Here is a 12,159-nt window from a genome sequence, read left to right as displayed (position 1 = left end):
AATATTTTTGTTTTCAGTTTATTTCAGACCTCTTCATTTAGATGTGTATGTTCTCTTGTTTTTTTTATCTGAGCCGGTGTGGTCGGGGATAATCTCCTTTGATTTCTGTATTCTCTTCTGGTCTGATGACAGTTTGCTTGCTGCTTAAAGTGTGATGTGATGGCGATGAGTCTGTGGAATGTGGTTTCCAGCCTTGGGTAACAGTGGTCTGCTCGGTGATGTAACCTCTTCCTCACGTGATGCGCTGGGGATTCCCTCGCGTCGACGTGATGACGCCACCGCGGCCGGATTGTGCGTGCGAACGTCGCGAGCAACGGCTGGGCGCTCGCGATCATGCGGCCAGTTCCGTCGGCGCCATATTGCGATCCTCTGGGGATAGAGAAAGAAAGTGAGAGAGCCCGGACGGGGAGGCGAAGGCAAAACTTTGGAGAGAAGCTCAGGGAGTCGACGCCCGCTTCAGGCTGAAGCGAACTGCACCCAGTTTGACGCCTGGCGAACTCAATGGTGAGCGAGGGGAGGCGGCCGTTGTCGTTTGTAGAAGTTGCGAGTCCACGCTGGCCGTTTGTGGGAATTTAAGTGAGAAGGAGGAGGAGGGACAGCTGCCCCGCGTCCCCGGGAGCTTGGCGGAGCGCGGGGGGGGGGACAGGCTCCGGGCGAGCGGTAACATCCAGCCAGTCCCGCCCGCTAAAAGGCTAGCGAAAATGGTCACCTCGGGAACTTATGTCCTGTCAGTGGTCGTGCTCCAAAGGGAAATCAACAACATTTGTGTGTGGGGGGTGGGCGGGAGAGGTCCTGGGGCGGTCCTGAGTTCCCGGGAGACGGGGTGGCGGCTGTCCCGGTCCCCGTTTCCAGGGCATTCGGCTGTTGGGGGTTGTTTTCCCCGGAAAAGTTCCTGGGGCTGTCGGTCCACTTCATTTCGTGAAATATTCACATGTTTTCGTCCACAGGCCGCGTTACAATTTTAAAAGAAAAAAAAAATCTCCGTTCTTTGACCCCTTCTGTGTCTGAAAAGGGGGATCTGTTGCAATTCGCCTTGTGCCGGTCCCGAGTTAATTGTACTTTCAGATCATAGGCGTTGACTTTTCGTTTTCCTAAAAAAAATTGTAGCAACAAGTCCTTGTTTTCTCAAGTTGTCGTTTCTGGGCGTATGCTTCTGGTCGAACTGGTAATGCGAGCTTTAACTGCGCTTAAACTTGTCGGTTGTATCTAGCACTGGAGTTGTTCAGATTGAACGCCACTGTTTGAAATTGACACGCTTGCCGTCAAAAAAATAAATTGTGTTTAAACATGTCAGGGTCAAAGGAAAAGTGGTTGCCAGCACATATATAATTTAAGCATCTCGGGTAGAATATTTTTTTAACTAACCAAGTTTCTACCGTGTCTCAACCTAATGTTAATTGAATGTGAACTAAGTTATCCGGACTGAAATCAGGAAGCGCTCGACCAAATTAGGGATTCAAAAGGCTGTGAAAGTGACTTGAATTGGTCAAATCTGTCATTTAAAAAAAACCTTAATGAGGTGCCGGTGTTGGACTGGGGTGGACAAAGTTAAAAATCACATAACATTAGGTTACATTCCAACAGGTCTATTTGGAAGTAATTTTCGGAGCGCTGCTTTGTTAGGTAGCTGAGTACGTCCGAAAGCTAGTACTTACAAATAAACGTGTTTGACTATAACCTCGGGTTGTGATTTTTAACTTCAAAAAAACTTGTTACGTGCCTGTATAGAGTTACTGAGCAAAGGCGGGTAAATGGAATTTCAGGTATGGATCTACTCCCATTTCCTTGTGTTTCAGTTTAACTCTTAAATGTCATAAACAGTCAATTTATAATTATCCTTATTTAATGAAATTCACTGTGTATTCATCTAGTAACACTTTTAATTTAGCAGAACTTTTGGAATTGCTTTTTATTTGAAGATATCTTCAAATAAAAGCACATTAATACTAAAGAGTTTACTTTTCTTAATTGAATTTCTTTGTCAAGTTAACATTTAAGTTTAAAATATTTACATTGGAATTGTGAGTACTTCATTATGATCTTTTGTTCACCAGTGCCATTAAACTTAATGGATAAGGGATGCTTTATTGATTTTTAGTGACTTTCGGAAGGAAACTTTGGGTGTTTATGGGAATGTTTGCGATGCAAAGAGCTTGAGCTTTGTGGGTACAAAGTATATAATTTAAATGATTTTTTAATGCAGCATTGTTTCAGTTGTGTTCTTGATTGTTGTGATTGAAAAACTGCTTTACATGATTAGGTTTGGTTTGTGACATAGTAAAACAAACAACTGTGGATGCTGGGAATTTGAAACAAAAAATGGAAATTGCTAGAACAACCCAGCACATCTGGTATCATCTGTGAAGAGAAAGCAGAGTTAATGTTTTGAGCCCACTGATCCAGCCTCTCCTGCAATTTGTTTCTGTTTGATAGTAATTTAAATGTTAGTTAAGCTGCATTTGGAGTTTTTGTCCACACCAAAGGTACTCTATAGATCTTGCATAAAATGTCTAAAAGCTTAGAATCCAAATCAATTGTGGGATGTTATTTTTCCTGTTAAAATTCAGGATAATTCCTTAGGCTCTAATTGTAGCATAGGTACATTTATTAAATATTTCTCTGGTGTTGTTCCTCCAAATTGTTCTAAAGTACATCCCTATTTCAGTCCTTGAGACTTGGTTACCATTCCCGGACCAGTCTTCATTTTTTCCTTCTGTAAAAATGTTTTGAAGCATTTTCTTGTGAAAGAAAGTGTGTGTCTGGAAGGTGAGCAACTTCGTTGTCACTGGGATAATTTGTAGAGGAAGAAAGGTCAGAAAATTGATAATGGAAAACGTTCTGTGTACATGGTGAAACCAGATTATGCAGTCTTTCTCGCAGCTTGCATTAAAAAAATGGTGCCATTAAAAATCAAATTAATCCAGTCTTTCTTTTATCGAAGGTAGTCACTACTTGGTGTTGCATGGTGTAATTGTTACCAGTTACTTATTAACAAAAGCCTAAATGTTATAAAAGTTCTTTTGGCTGGCATGATTTGTTTTATTATTAAAGGAGTTGCAAATTGAATTGCAGAAATGTCAGCAAGTGACCTGACATTGTCAAAGATTGAAGGTCATTCAGCCAAAGATGTTTGCCTCAGGATGTGATGAATGGCCCACAATAGCCATTGCCAAATTTTTTGCTTTGTGTATTTCTGACCAGGAGATGATTTTCCCACTGAATTTCCACTGGTTTTGATTTTAAGGCTGCTTGGTTTTATTCTTAGTCAAATGGTATTGAGTGTGGTTACTGTCGTGTTTCTGGATTTTTAGCTGTTGTGCCCATGTCTGACTTAATGAACTTTGAGATCTAACTAGAGTCAGTAGAGAGAGATTTTTAAGTGTGTACCTATTGCTTGATGGTGCTGTCATTGACTCCTTCAGTTGCCTTACTTGTGACTCAACCTTTTACCTGACATCTCCATACCTGGAACAATTCCAGTGAATCTTCTCTCAACCTGTCAAAAGTTCAAAACTACTTCCTAAACTATGGTGATTAGCAGAGTTGCAGAAATGTCTAACCCAAATTTTATAAAATTTTGACATAACTTCCTTAGAATCGACTAGGCTACCAGTGTGGTCTTTCACCTTCAAAGATTGATAAACACAAACCCTCAGTAAGCTCTGTTTCTGCATGCTCAGCAGAACTGTCAATTAGTTTGTTTTGCCTCATGTCTCTTCTGCCAAATACATCACCTTTCATCTCTTGATTTTGAATTCCATCTGCCATTGTCTGTGCGTTTTAATAATATATCTTGTCTGATAGCTGATTAGTATCATCGAGGTTTGACACATCCAGGTTTGGCATAATGAATATTTAATTTCTAACTCTATTCTACAAACTAAGCCTTTTATCTGTGTCAAAAATAAAAGCTGTGGCTGGAGCATCGACCCTTGGGAAATGCCCGTCTCAATCATGCTGCAGTCTGAAAAAGATTCATTAACTATCTATGATCCCAGATGATATTATTGCTGGACAAGTTGAATTCCACATTGAATTCTGGCTATCCTGTATCATATTTTGGTTTCCTTCAGTTTTATTGAAGTGGCCTCTTGCATTCAGTGCTGTAGAGTTGAAAAAATAAATGAAGATAGAATAATCCAAGCAATTTACTCGGAACAGAAGTTCATGCATTTTTAACTACATAGTATATGTATAATCACATTAATACCATTAATATGTACAATCTCATTAATGTCAAAATGCTACTTTATAAATGAAGAAAGTTATTAGGTTGGGTATAGAACCCAAAAGACACGTCGCATAATATCCAAAATTGCTACTCTGCAGTACTCATGAGTCCAAGTCCCTAACAACTTGTTGGTTTCTTTCACTTGTGACTTCACCTTATGGATTTGAACTGCCTGTAGCTTATTCCTGGAGCTATTGTAAACCTGATCTTAAATGTAGTCAATAGGCAATAGTCAATAGTCCACTTTAAATAACCTCTTCTAGGCTTTGTCCCAACATTTTTGACCTGAGGCAAATCTTAACTCTTTACTCTGCAGTAACCTACTTCATTATATCCTTTCCTTTCCAGGATTGCTTGTTTACAGAAGTCTTCATCCACGGACTTATAGAGCCTGGAACCAGACCATTCAGTCCAACTCATTCATGCTGATCAGATATCCTAAATTAATCCAGTTCCATTTGTCAGCATTTCATCCATATCTCTCTCAATCCTTTGTATTTATATCCATCTAGATGCCTTTTAAATGTTGTAATTGTACCAGGCACCATCACTTCCTCTGGTAGCTCATTCCATACAAGCACCATCCTCTCTGCGAAGAGGCCCTTAGATCCTCTTTTAAATCTTTCCCTCTCACCTTAAACCTATGCCCTCTAGTTTTGGACTCCCCCACCAGGGAAAAGGCCTTGGCTATTTACAATATCCATGCCCCTCGTGATTTTATAAACCTCCATAAGGTCACCCTCAGCCTCCGACCCTTCAGGGAAAATAGCCCCACCTTATTCGGTCACTCCCTTTGGCTCAACCCTTCCAACCTGGCAACATCCTTTGTAAATCTTTTCTGAACCCTTTCAAGTTTCGCAACATCCTTCCGATTGGAGGGAGACCAGAATTGCGCACAGTATTCCAAAAGTGGCCTAACCAAGTGCTGTACAGCTGCAACATGACCTCCCAACTCCTACATCCATGTACTGACTAATAAAGAAAGCATACAGGGTGCTGCCTTCACTATCCTATCTGCACCTCTGCTTTCAAGGAGCTATGAACATGCACTCCCAAGTTCTCTTTATTCAGCAATACTCCCTCGGGCCTTTACGTTAATTGTATGACACCCCAGTTCACCTTTACAAAAAGCAGCACCTCGCATTGATCAAAAATAAACTCCATCTGCCACTGTTCAGCCCACTTGGTCCATCTGCTCAAGGTCCTGTTGTACTCTGAGGTAACCTCCTTCGCTGTCCACTACACTGCCAATTTTGGTGTCACCTGCAAACTTACTAACCATACCTATGTTCACATCCAAGTCATTTATATAAATGAAGAAAAACAGTAGACCCATTATGAATCCTCATGGCAGACTGCTTGTCACAGGCCTCCAGTCTGAAAAGCAACTTTCCACTATCACCCTCTGTCTTCTACCTTCAAGCCAGTTCTGTATCCAAATGGTTCGCTCTCCCTGTATTCCACATTATCTAATCTTGCTAACCAGTCTACCATGACCCTGGGAAACTTTGTCGAATGCTGTACTGAAGTCCATATAGATCCCGTCCACCACACTGCCCTTAACAATCCTCTTTGTTACTTCTTCCAAAAACTCCAATCAAGTTATAAGACTGAGCAAAACTAAAACAAAAAATAAAATCTCTCCAAGGTATGGGTATTTCCCTTAGAAAATATTCTAAGTGGCAGAAATCACTATAACAAACCTAAAGGACCGATTATTTACGTGGCTGGTTTGTGAAACAATTGTAAGGTAAGCAAAAATCAATTAATTCAAAAGCTGAACCTTCAAGATTGTTGAAGAGAAATCACCATGGTTGCAGAAATATTCTGAAGTTAATTTTTAGCATTCCACACAGCATTCATTATACAATTACAAAATCTCTCAATTTACATCCTACATGACTTAGCTTTGTTTGTCCTTAAACTTTTCTTTAAATTAAACTGATTCTCCATTCCCTATGTTTCAATTGTGGTAACCAGACTTTGCCAAATGCTTACTAAAATCAATATATCATCCATTGTGTTGCCTGCCTTTCTTAAATCTTTTGCTACTCATAAAGTAATTGAATTAGATTACTAAAAGATCATCTCTCTTTTTCAAATCTTAAGTTGGTTCTCTTTATTGGGCTTGTAGAAACAGAAAAATGGCGCAGTTATAGGCATTAGCCTGCTACACCATTAGGTATGATTCGAGCTTATCAATCAACTCTACTGTTTCTGCTTTCTCCCCATACCCTTTACTTCCTTCAGCCCTGAGAACTGTATCTCATTTTTAAAACCCTATTTTGGCCTCAATTGCTTCTGTTGCAGAGAACTTCACAGGCTGACTGAAGAAATTTCTCCTTGTTCCAGTTCCAGTCTACCCTATATCTTCAGACTAGGATCCCGGTTCGGAACTATTTGGTTATCGGGAGCATCCATTCTATGTTTGCGCTGTGTTGTTCTGTTAGAATATTATAGGTTTCGACAAGATACCCCTCATTCTTCTAAACTCTAATCAATATAGTTTTAACTAATCCAGTGTCTTTTCAAAGGTCAGTCTTACTATCCCAGGAATCAGTTTGTTAAACCTTGCTCTCCCTCGAAAGCCAGAACATTCTTCCTTTCATGTGTTGGGTTCTTTTTCTGAGGTTTCACATATGAGATGTAACTCGCACACACCAACGTCTGCAAAAATTCAAGTTTATTAAAGCTTGTACAAGCTAGGTGACCCCCTTTGGCCCTCTTTGCAGGCATACAAAGTCAGGTCAAAGTTAGGCCCTGAACAAACACATCCCCTTTAACCAGGTAAATTGGCCATGCTGACAGATGCTCTGGCCTCTCCCCCACAGTCACATGCCACTCAAGACAACTCAGTTACTCTGTCATGTTACCCCAGGTACAATGGCAGGATGAGATCATCCTCAGATATAATACTAATGCTAATGCCCTAATCCTAGGAAATCGTTACGATTAGATTAGATTCCCTACAGTGTGGAAACAGGCCCTTCGGCCCAATGAGTCCACACCGACCCTCCAAAGCGGAACCTATCCAGACCCATTCCCTCTGACTAATGCACCTAACATAATGAGCAATTTAGCATGGCCAATTCACCTGACCTGCACATCTTTGGACTGTGGGAGGAAGCTGGAGCATCCGGAGGAAACCCATGCAGACACGGGGAGAATGTGCAAACTCCACACAGACAGTCGCCCAGGAATCGAACTTGGGAACCTGGTGCTGTGAGGTAGCAGTGCTAACCACTGAGCCACTGTGTCGCCCAGTGCAGACGATTTCCTGACTGTGATTCCTCAAGACAATGCAGGTGCAACATACCTCTGGCCAGAAAGCAATTCTGGATGGAAGAGTTTGCATTATAGTTTAACTTGACAATAGCAGGGGAGTAATAGCAAATGACTGTTGAAATGAAGTGTAAATTACAATGGATAGTCATCCGCATTCTGTCATTGTTATCCCCACCCAAAGACAGTGCAGTTTAACCCTTTAATATTACATTAATGTCCAGAGAGACATTCACATTTAATCTTTTAACATAAGGAGATCAAAACTGCATGCAATACTCCAGGTGGTCTCACCAAGACCCTATACAAGTCTGATTTCTTCAAATGCCTTTTTTAAAAATTCTGTTATTGTTTTCAAACCTTGCCTTTGATGTCAAACTGACTAACCTGTCATTACTAGACAACTCCTTGACACCCTTTTGTTTAACAGAGGTCAGTGTAGTCGTTTTCCAAGCTACTGGAAACACCTGTATTTACAGAAGAATGGAAGAATATAGAATATATACATTATGTCCACTTCCTCTTGGTAAACTGAATGCATTACTTACATATCCTATCTAGCATATTCAGCTTTTCAGCAGGTCCTTCCTATCAAATTTCACCCTATCTAATACCCCAAACATCTCTGCTACTACAAATATTGAGATTTTTCATTCTTAGTAAACCCAGAAATAAAGTTCTCCCTGAGTATTGCAGCCTTCCTCCATGCCTATAAGTACTTAGCACTGTCTTTGTAGGTGGTGCCACCCAACTCTTACCTACTTTGTATTTACTTGTGGTAGAAATAAAATTAATTTCATTACTTTACTTTTTTCGTTTCTTATTGTTTCCTCGCTAGTTTTGTTTTCGTCTTTTAACATCTCAATGTTTGTATTGGTCTAGTCCTTGCTTGAAGAATTTATCTGACATAGTGCACATACATCTCGTATCATATTTTATATACCCCTTATTTTTGTACTTATTAGAATGTAATGGCATGCATCTAAGAAACTTAGATTACCATTTCTTTAATTTGCTGTACCCTCTTCAAAAGGGATTTATGTATTTATTTGAAGGGAAAGATATGTAGTTCCACAGGAGAGAGCATTGAGCAGTGTTCTTTGCAAGGCATGACACTGGCACAATATGCTGAATAGTTAAGTTCTGTCCTAATTAATTCATTCTTGGTTAGGACTAATGCTATACACACAGTCCAAAATGTACTGGAGTTTCACTTGCTGCCTTGATGATCAAGGAGTGGGAAGTCTGACAGTACTGCTGCTAATAGAATCATATAATATTCACTGCCTGGAGGATTATGGTGCAAAGCTGTGTGTCCAGGCTATAAAAGAGGCCTTAGAATATTAGAAGCTGAAGCTTTTCTTCATCTGTTCTTCATAAGGGTATAGGAAGCAGGCTTGAGAAAAGCGACTAATTTATCAAGCATTGGAAGACAAGGCTGATTGGGCCATTATTGGCATGGAGAGAATGCTTAAATATTCAACCATGGGATGTTGTTGCTGGCTGAGTCAAATTTATTGCATCTAGTTACCTTTGAGAAGATGGTGAGTTGTTGCTTTGAACTGCTGCAGTCTGTGTTTTTAGGTAGGCCCACAATGCTGTTAAGGAGAAACTTCCCGAATTGGAGTATTGAAGCAGTGGCAATATATTTCCAAGTCAGGATGGTGAGTAGGTTAGGGGTGAAATTGGAGGTTGTGGCATTCTCAAGTACCTGTTGCCTTGTCCTTCTATCAATTTTTGTGGTGGAAGACACTTCAAGCATTCCTTTTAATACGAGAGGATACATGGGAGGAGTTAAGTAGCATCGTCCTCATCGGTAATGAAGTAATATTAGCCAAACTAGTGGGGCTAAAGGCAGCAAAGTCTCCAGACTAGAGATAGCAGATGAGGTAGTGGATACATTAGTTGTAACTTTTCAAAATTATTGGATTCTGGGTAAGTTCCACAGCATTGGGAAAATTATCAGTGATACACCTATTTAAAAAGGGAGGAAGATAAAAAGCAGGTAAGTATAGATGGATTATTCTAACATCTATTGTTGGGAAAGTATTGGGATCAACTATGAAGGAAGTAATACAGAACATTTGTGAAATCATCTAACCAAGCAGAGTTAATTTGACTTCATGGAAGAGAAATAGTGTCTGACGAATCTGTTGGAGTTTTTCAAGGAAGCCTCTACTCGAGTGGATAGATGTGTTGTATTTGGATTTCAAGATGGCATTCGATAATGTTCTTCTCAAAAGATTATGTTGTAAGAGCCCACTATTGGCTGTAGTATATTGGCATGGATAGAGAATTGGCCATGGGCCAGAAATGGCGAGTGGGGATAAGGGGTTCTTTTCCAGGTTGGTAATCTGTGGCAAGTGGGGTTCCATAGCGATCAGTGCTGGAAATCCACCTGTTCACAAGATATATCAAAGACCCGGAGTAATGAAATTAAGGTACTGTAGCCAAATTTGCAGATGCTAAAGAAAAAAGTGGTGAGGTAGGTAGCGACAGGGATACAAACAGTTTACACAGATATTGATGGGTTAAGAAGCAAAAAGATGGCAAATGGAGTATAACATGGAAAAATGCAAAGTTCATTTTGGAAGGAAGCACAAAAAGTTGTTGGAGTATTAGAGTAGAGAAGTCTTACTGCATTCATATGAGGTCCTGCTGTGACCACATCTGGACTACTGTGAGCTGTTTTGGTCTCATTATTCAAGGAAAAATATTTTATTGGAGGCAGTGCAGAGAAAGTTCACCAGGATTATCCCTGGTAGGAAGAGATTAGCCTTTGCTCATAAGTCAAACAGGTTGGACTTTACTCATTGGAATTTAGAAGAATGAGAAGTGATCTCCTCAACAATTAGCACTCTGAAGCGTCTTCTCAGCTTAAATGCTGAGAGGATGTTTCCCCTCATGGGAGAGTCTAGGAGCAGGCATGGTTCTAGAATAAAAGGATGCCAATTTAAGACAGATGAATTTTTTTAGAGGGTTGAGAGTCTTTAGAATTCCTTACCACAGAGAGTTGAGGCAGAGTCTGTTTGTATATTTAAGGCTGAGACAGATTGTTAGTCAGTAGCAGAATTGAGGGTTATAGGAAAAGGGCAGGAAAGTGGATGTGCAGAATGCCATCGGATCAGCTATGATCTTATTGAATGCGGAGCAAGCTTGAGCTGTTCCTATGGTCTTATTTTCATGATTTGGAAAGTGCTGTCTAATAATGAGATGCAAGAACAAAATCAAATTTTGGTCCAAATTCTTGGATAAGGCAGGTAGACAGGTGGATTCTGATTGCTCACGTATTGCTATGTGAATGCAGTAGAAATTGGCAGTCATCGTAACCCTCTTTTGTCATAAAGTTATGCAGAAATTCCTTTGCTTTTGTAAGACAGGATCTGGTTTCTTCTCTCGTGTGTGTGTGTGTGTGTGTGTGTGTGTATATATATGTATCTCACTGAATGGCTGACTGATGATCTTAAGTTGATTTCTAGTGTAACTTAGTACTGTTGGATTATTTAGTGATTTTCACTGGCCGAATTACATCTGATAGTATACATACTTAACTGAGGCTTACAAACATGGCCAATGTTGAGTATGCTTAGTATTATGCCTGTGGCGAATGTTCAATGGGGCATGTTGCTTAAACTGGTCAGCTAGTCACTGGAACAAATGACCTACATACCTGACAGCACACCAGCACTGACATGCATTTGATTATTCATTTGTATGATAGGCAGAATGTCATTTTGGCTTGATGGTAGCATCTTGTTTAAACTAGCAGTGTATAGGAGAAGCATGAGACAACTCGTTTCTCCTGTTCAATTTATTGCGACACTCCCTTACTGTGACAACTAGAGGTAGAGTGAGCATTGCTCAGGGCCAAAAGTGGTGAACATGGGCTCTTTGGCAGGGTTTTGCAATATAAACTACTCCTCTGGTGTTGGAATTTGTATTATGCAGGATAGCTTTAATATGCCCTGACTTGGCATTAAGCCTACACTGAGCTGATGACCAGGGCCCTGTTGACAAGATTATCAATAAGTTACTGTATCATTTGTGGAAATGTAGGAATCCTAACACACACTGCCCAGTGAACGTCGGCTCTCGGTTGAGAGTACTTCAGATCCCACTGATGTTCCTCTGGAGGAACAGTTAATTGTTGCTGCATCATCCTATTAATAATAGCCCATTGTGTAAGTGGTTTCCCTTTTTAAGTCTGTCCCTTGCATAGTCTTGATGAATGCAAGATGAGAAAGCTTCGATTTTGTTTTTTGTCTCCTTTTAGTTATGTTGAGGTTCTGTACTACGAAGCAATCGTTAATCATTAAATAGTTACAATGTGGAAGAAGAATGTTGTGCATGTTTGTACATGCTGTCTCCCTGCAAGGGCAATTCAGCTTGTCCGGCTCACCATATACTTTTCCTGTCTTGCTACTATTTCTTTCCTTTCAGATAATTGCATAGTTCTCTTTAAAAAGCTGCAATTAAGTTGCCTCTAACACACTTTTCAGGCAATGCACTCCAAATCCTAATCATTGTGTGTATTTTAATAAAAAGAAAAAACTCATTTTTGGTACTATTGCCATGACCTTAAATTGGTGTCTGGTAATTCTTGGTCTCGGTTCACCCTATCTACTTTGCCCATATTCCTCCATGAG

At 40.2% G+C, this 12,159-nt stretch overlaps 1 protein-coding gene across 1 annotated transcript in view; it reads left to right on the top strand.

Annotated features, from left to right (window-relative positions):
* Window positions 1-298: 298 nt before the first annotated feature.
* Window positions 299-12,159, top strand: part of plekhf2 (pleckstrin homology domain containing, family F (with FYVE domain) member 2) — a 52,275-nt gene continuing 40,414 nt past the window's right edge. Inside the window, exon 1 of the mRNA XM_072570184.1 lies at window positions 299-504. The gene's annotated coding sequence lies outside the window, so the exon portion shown is untranslated. The remainder of the gene's footprint in view (window positions 505-12,159) is intronic.

The sequence above is a fragment of the Chiloscyllium punctatum genome, chromosome 5 (assembly GCF_047496795.1).
Source record: "Chiloscyllium punctatum isolate Juve2018m chromosome 5, sChiPun1.3, whole genome shotgun sequence".
NCBI lineage: Eukaryota > Metazoa > Chordata > Chondrichthyes > Orectolobiformes > Hemiscylliidae > Chiloscyllium > Chiloscyllium punctatum.
This window is presented reverse-complemented; position numbering and strand designations above follow the sequence as displayed.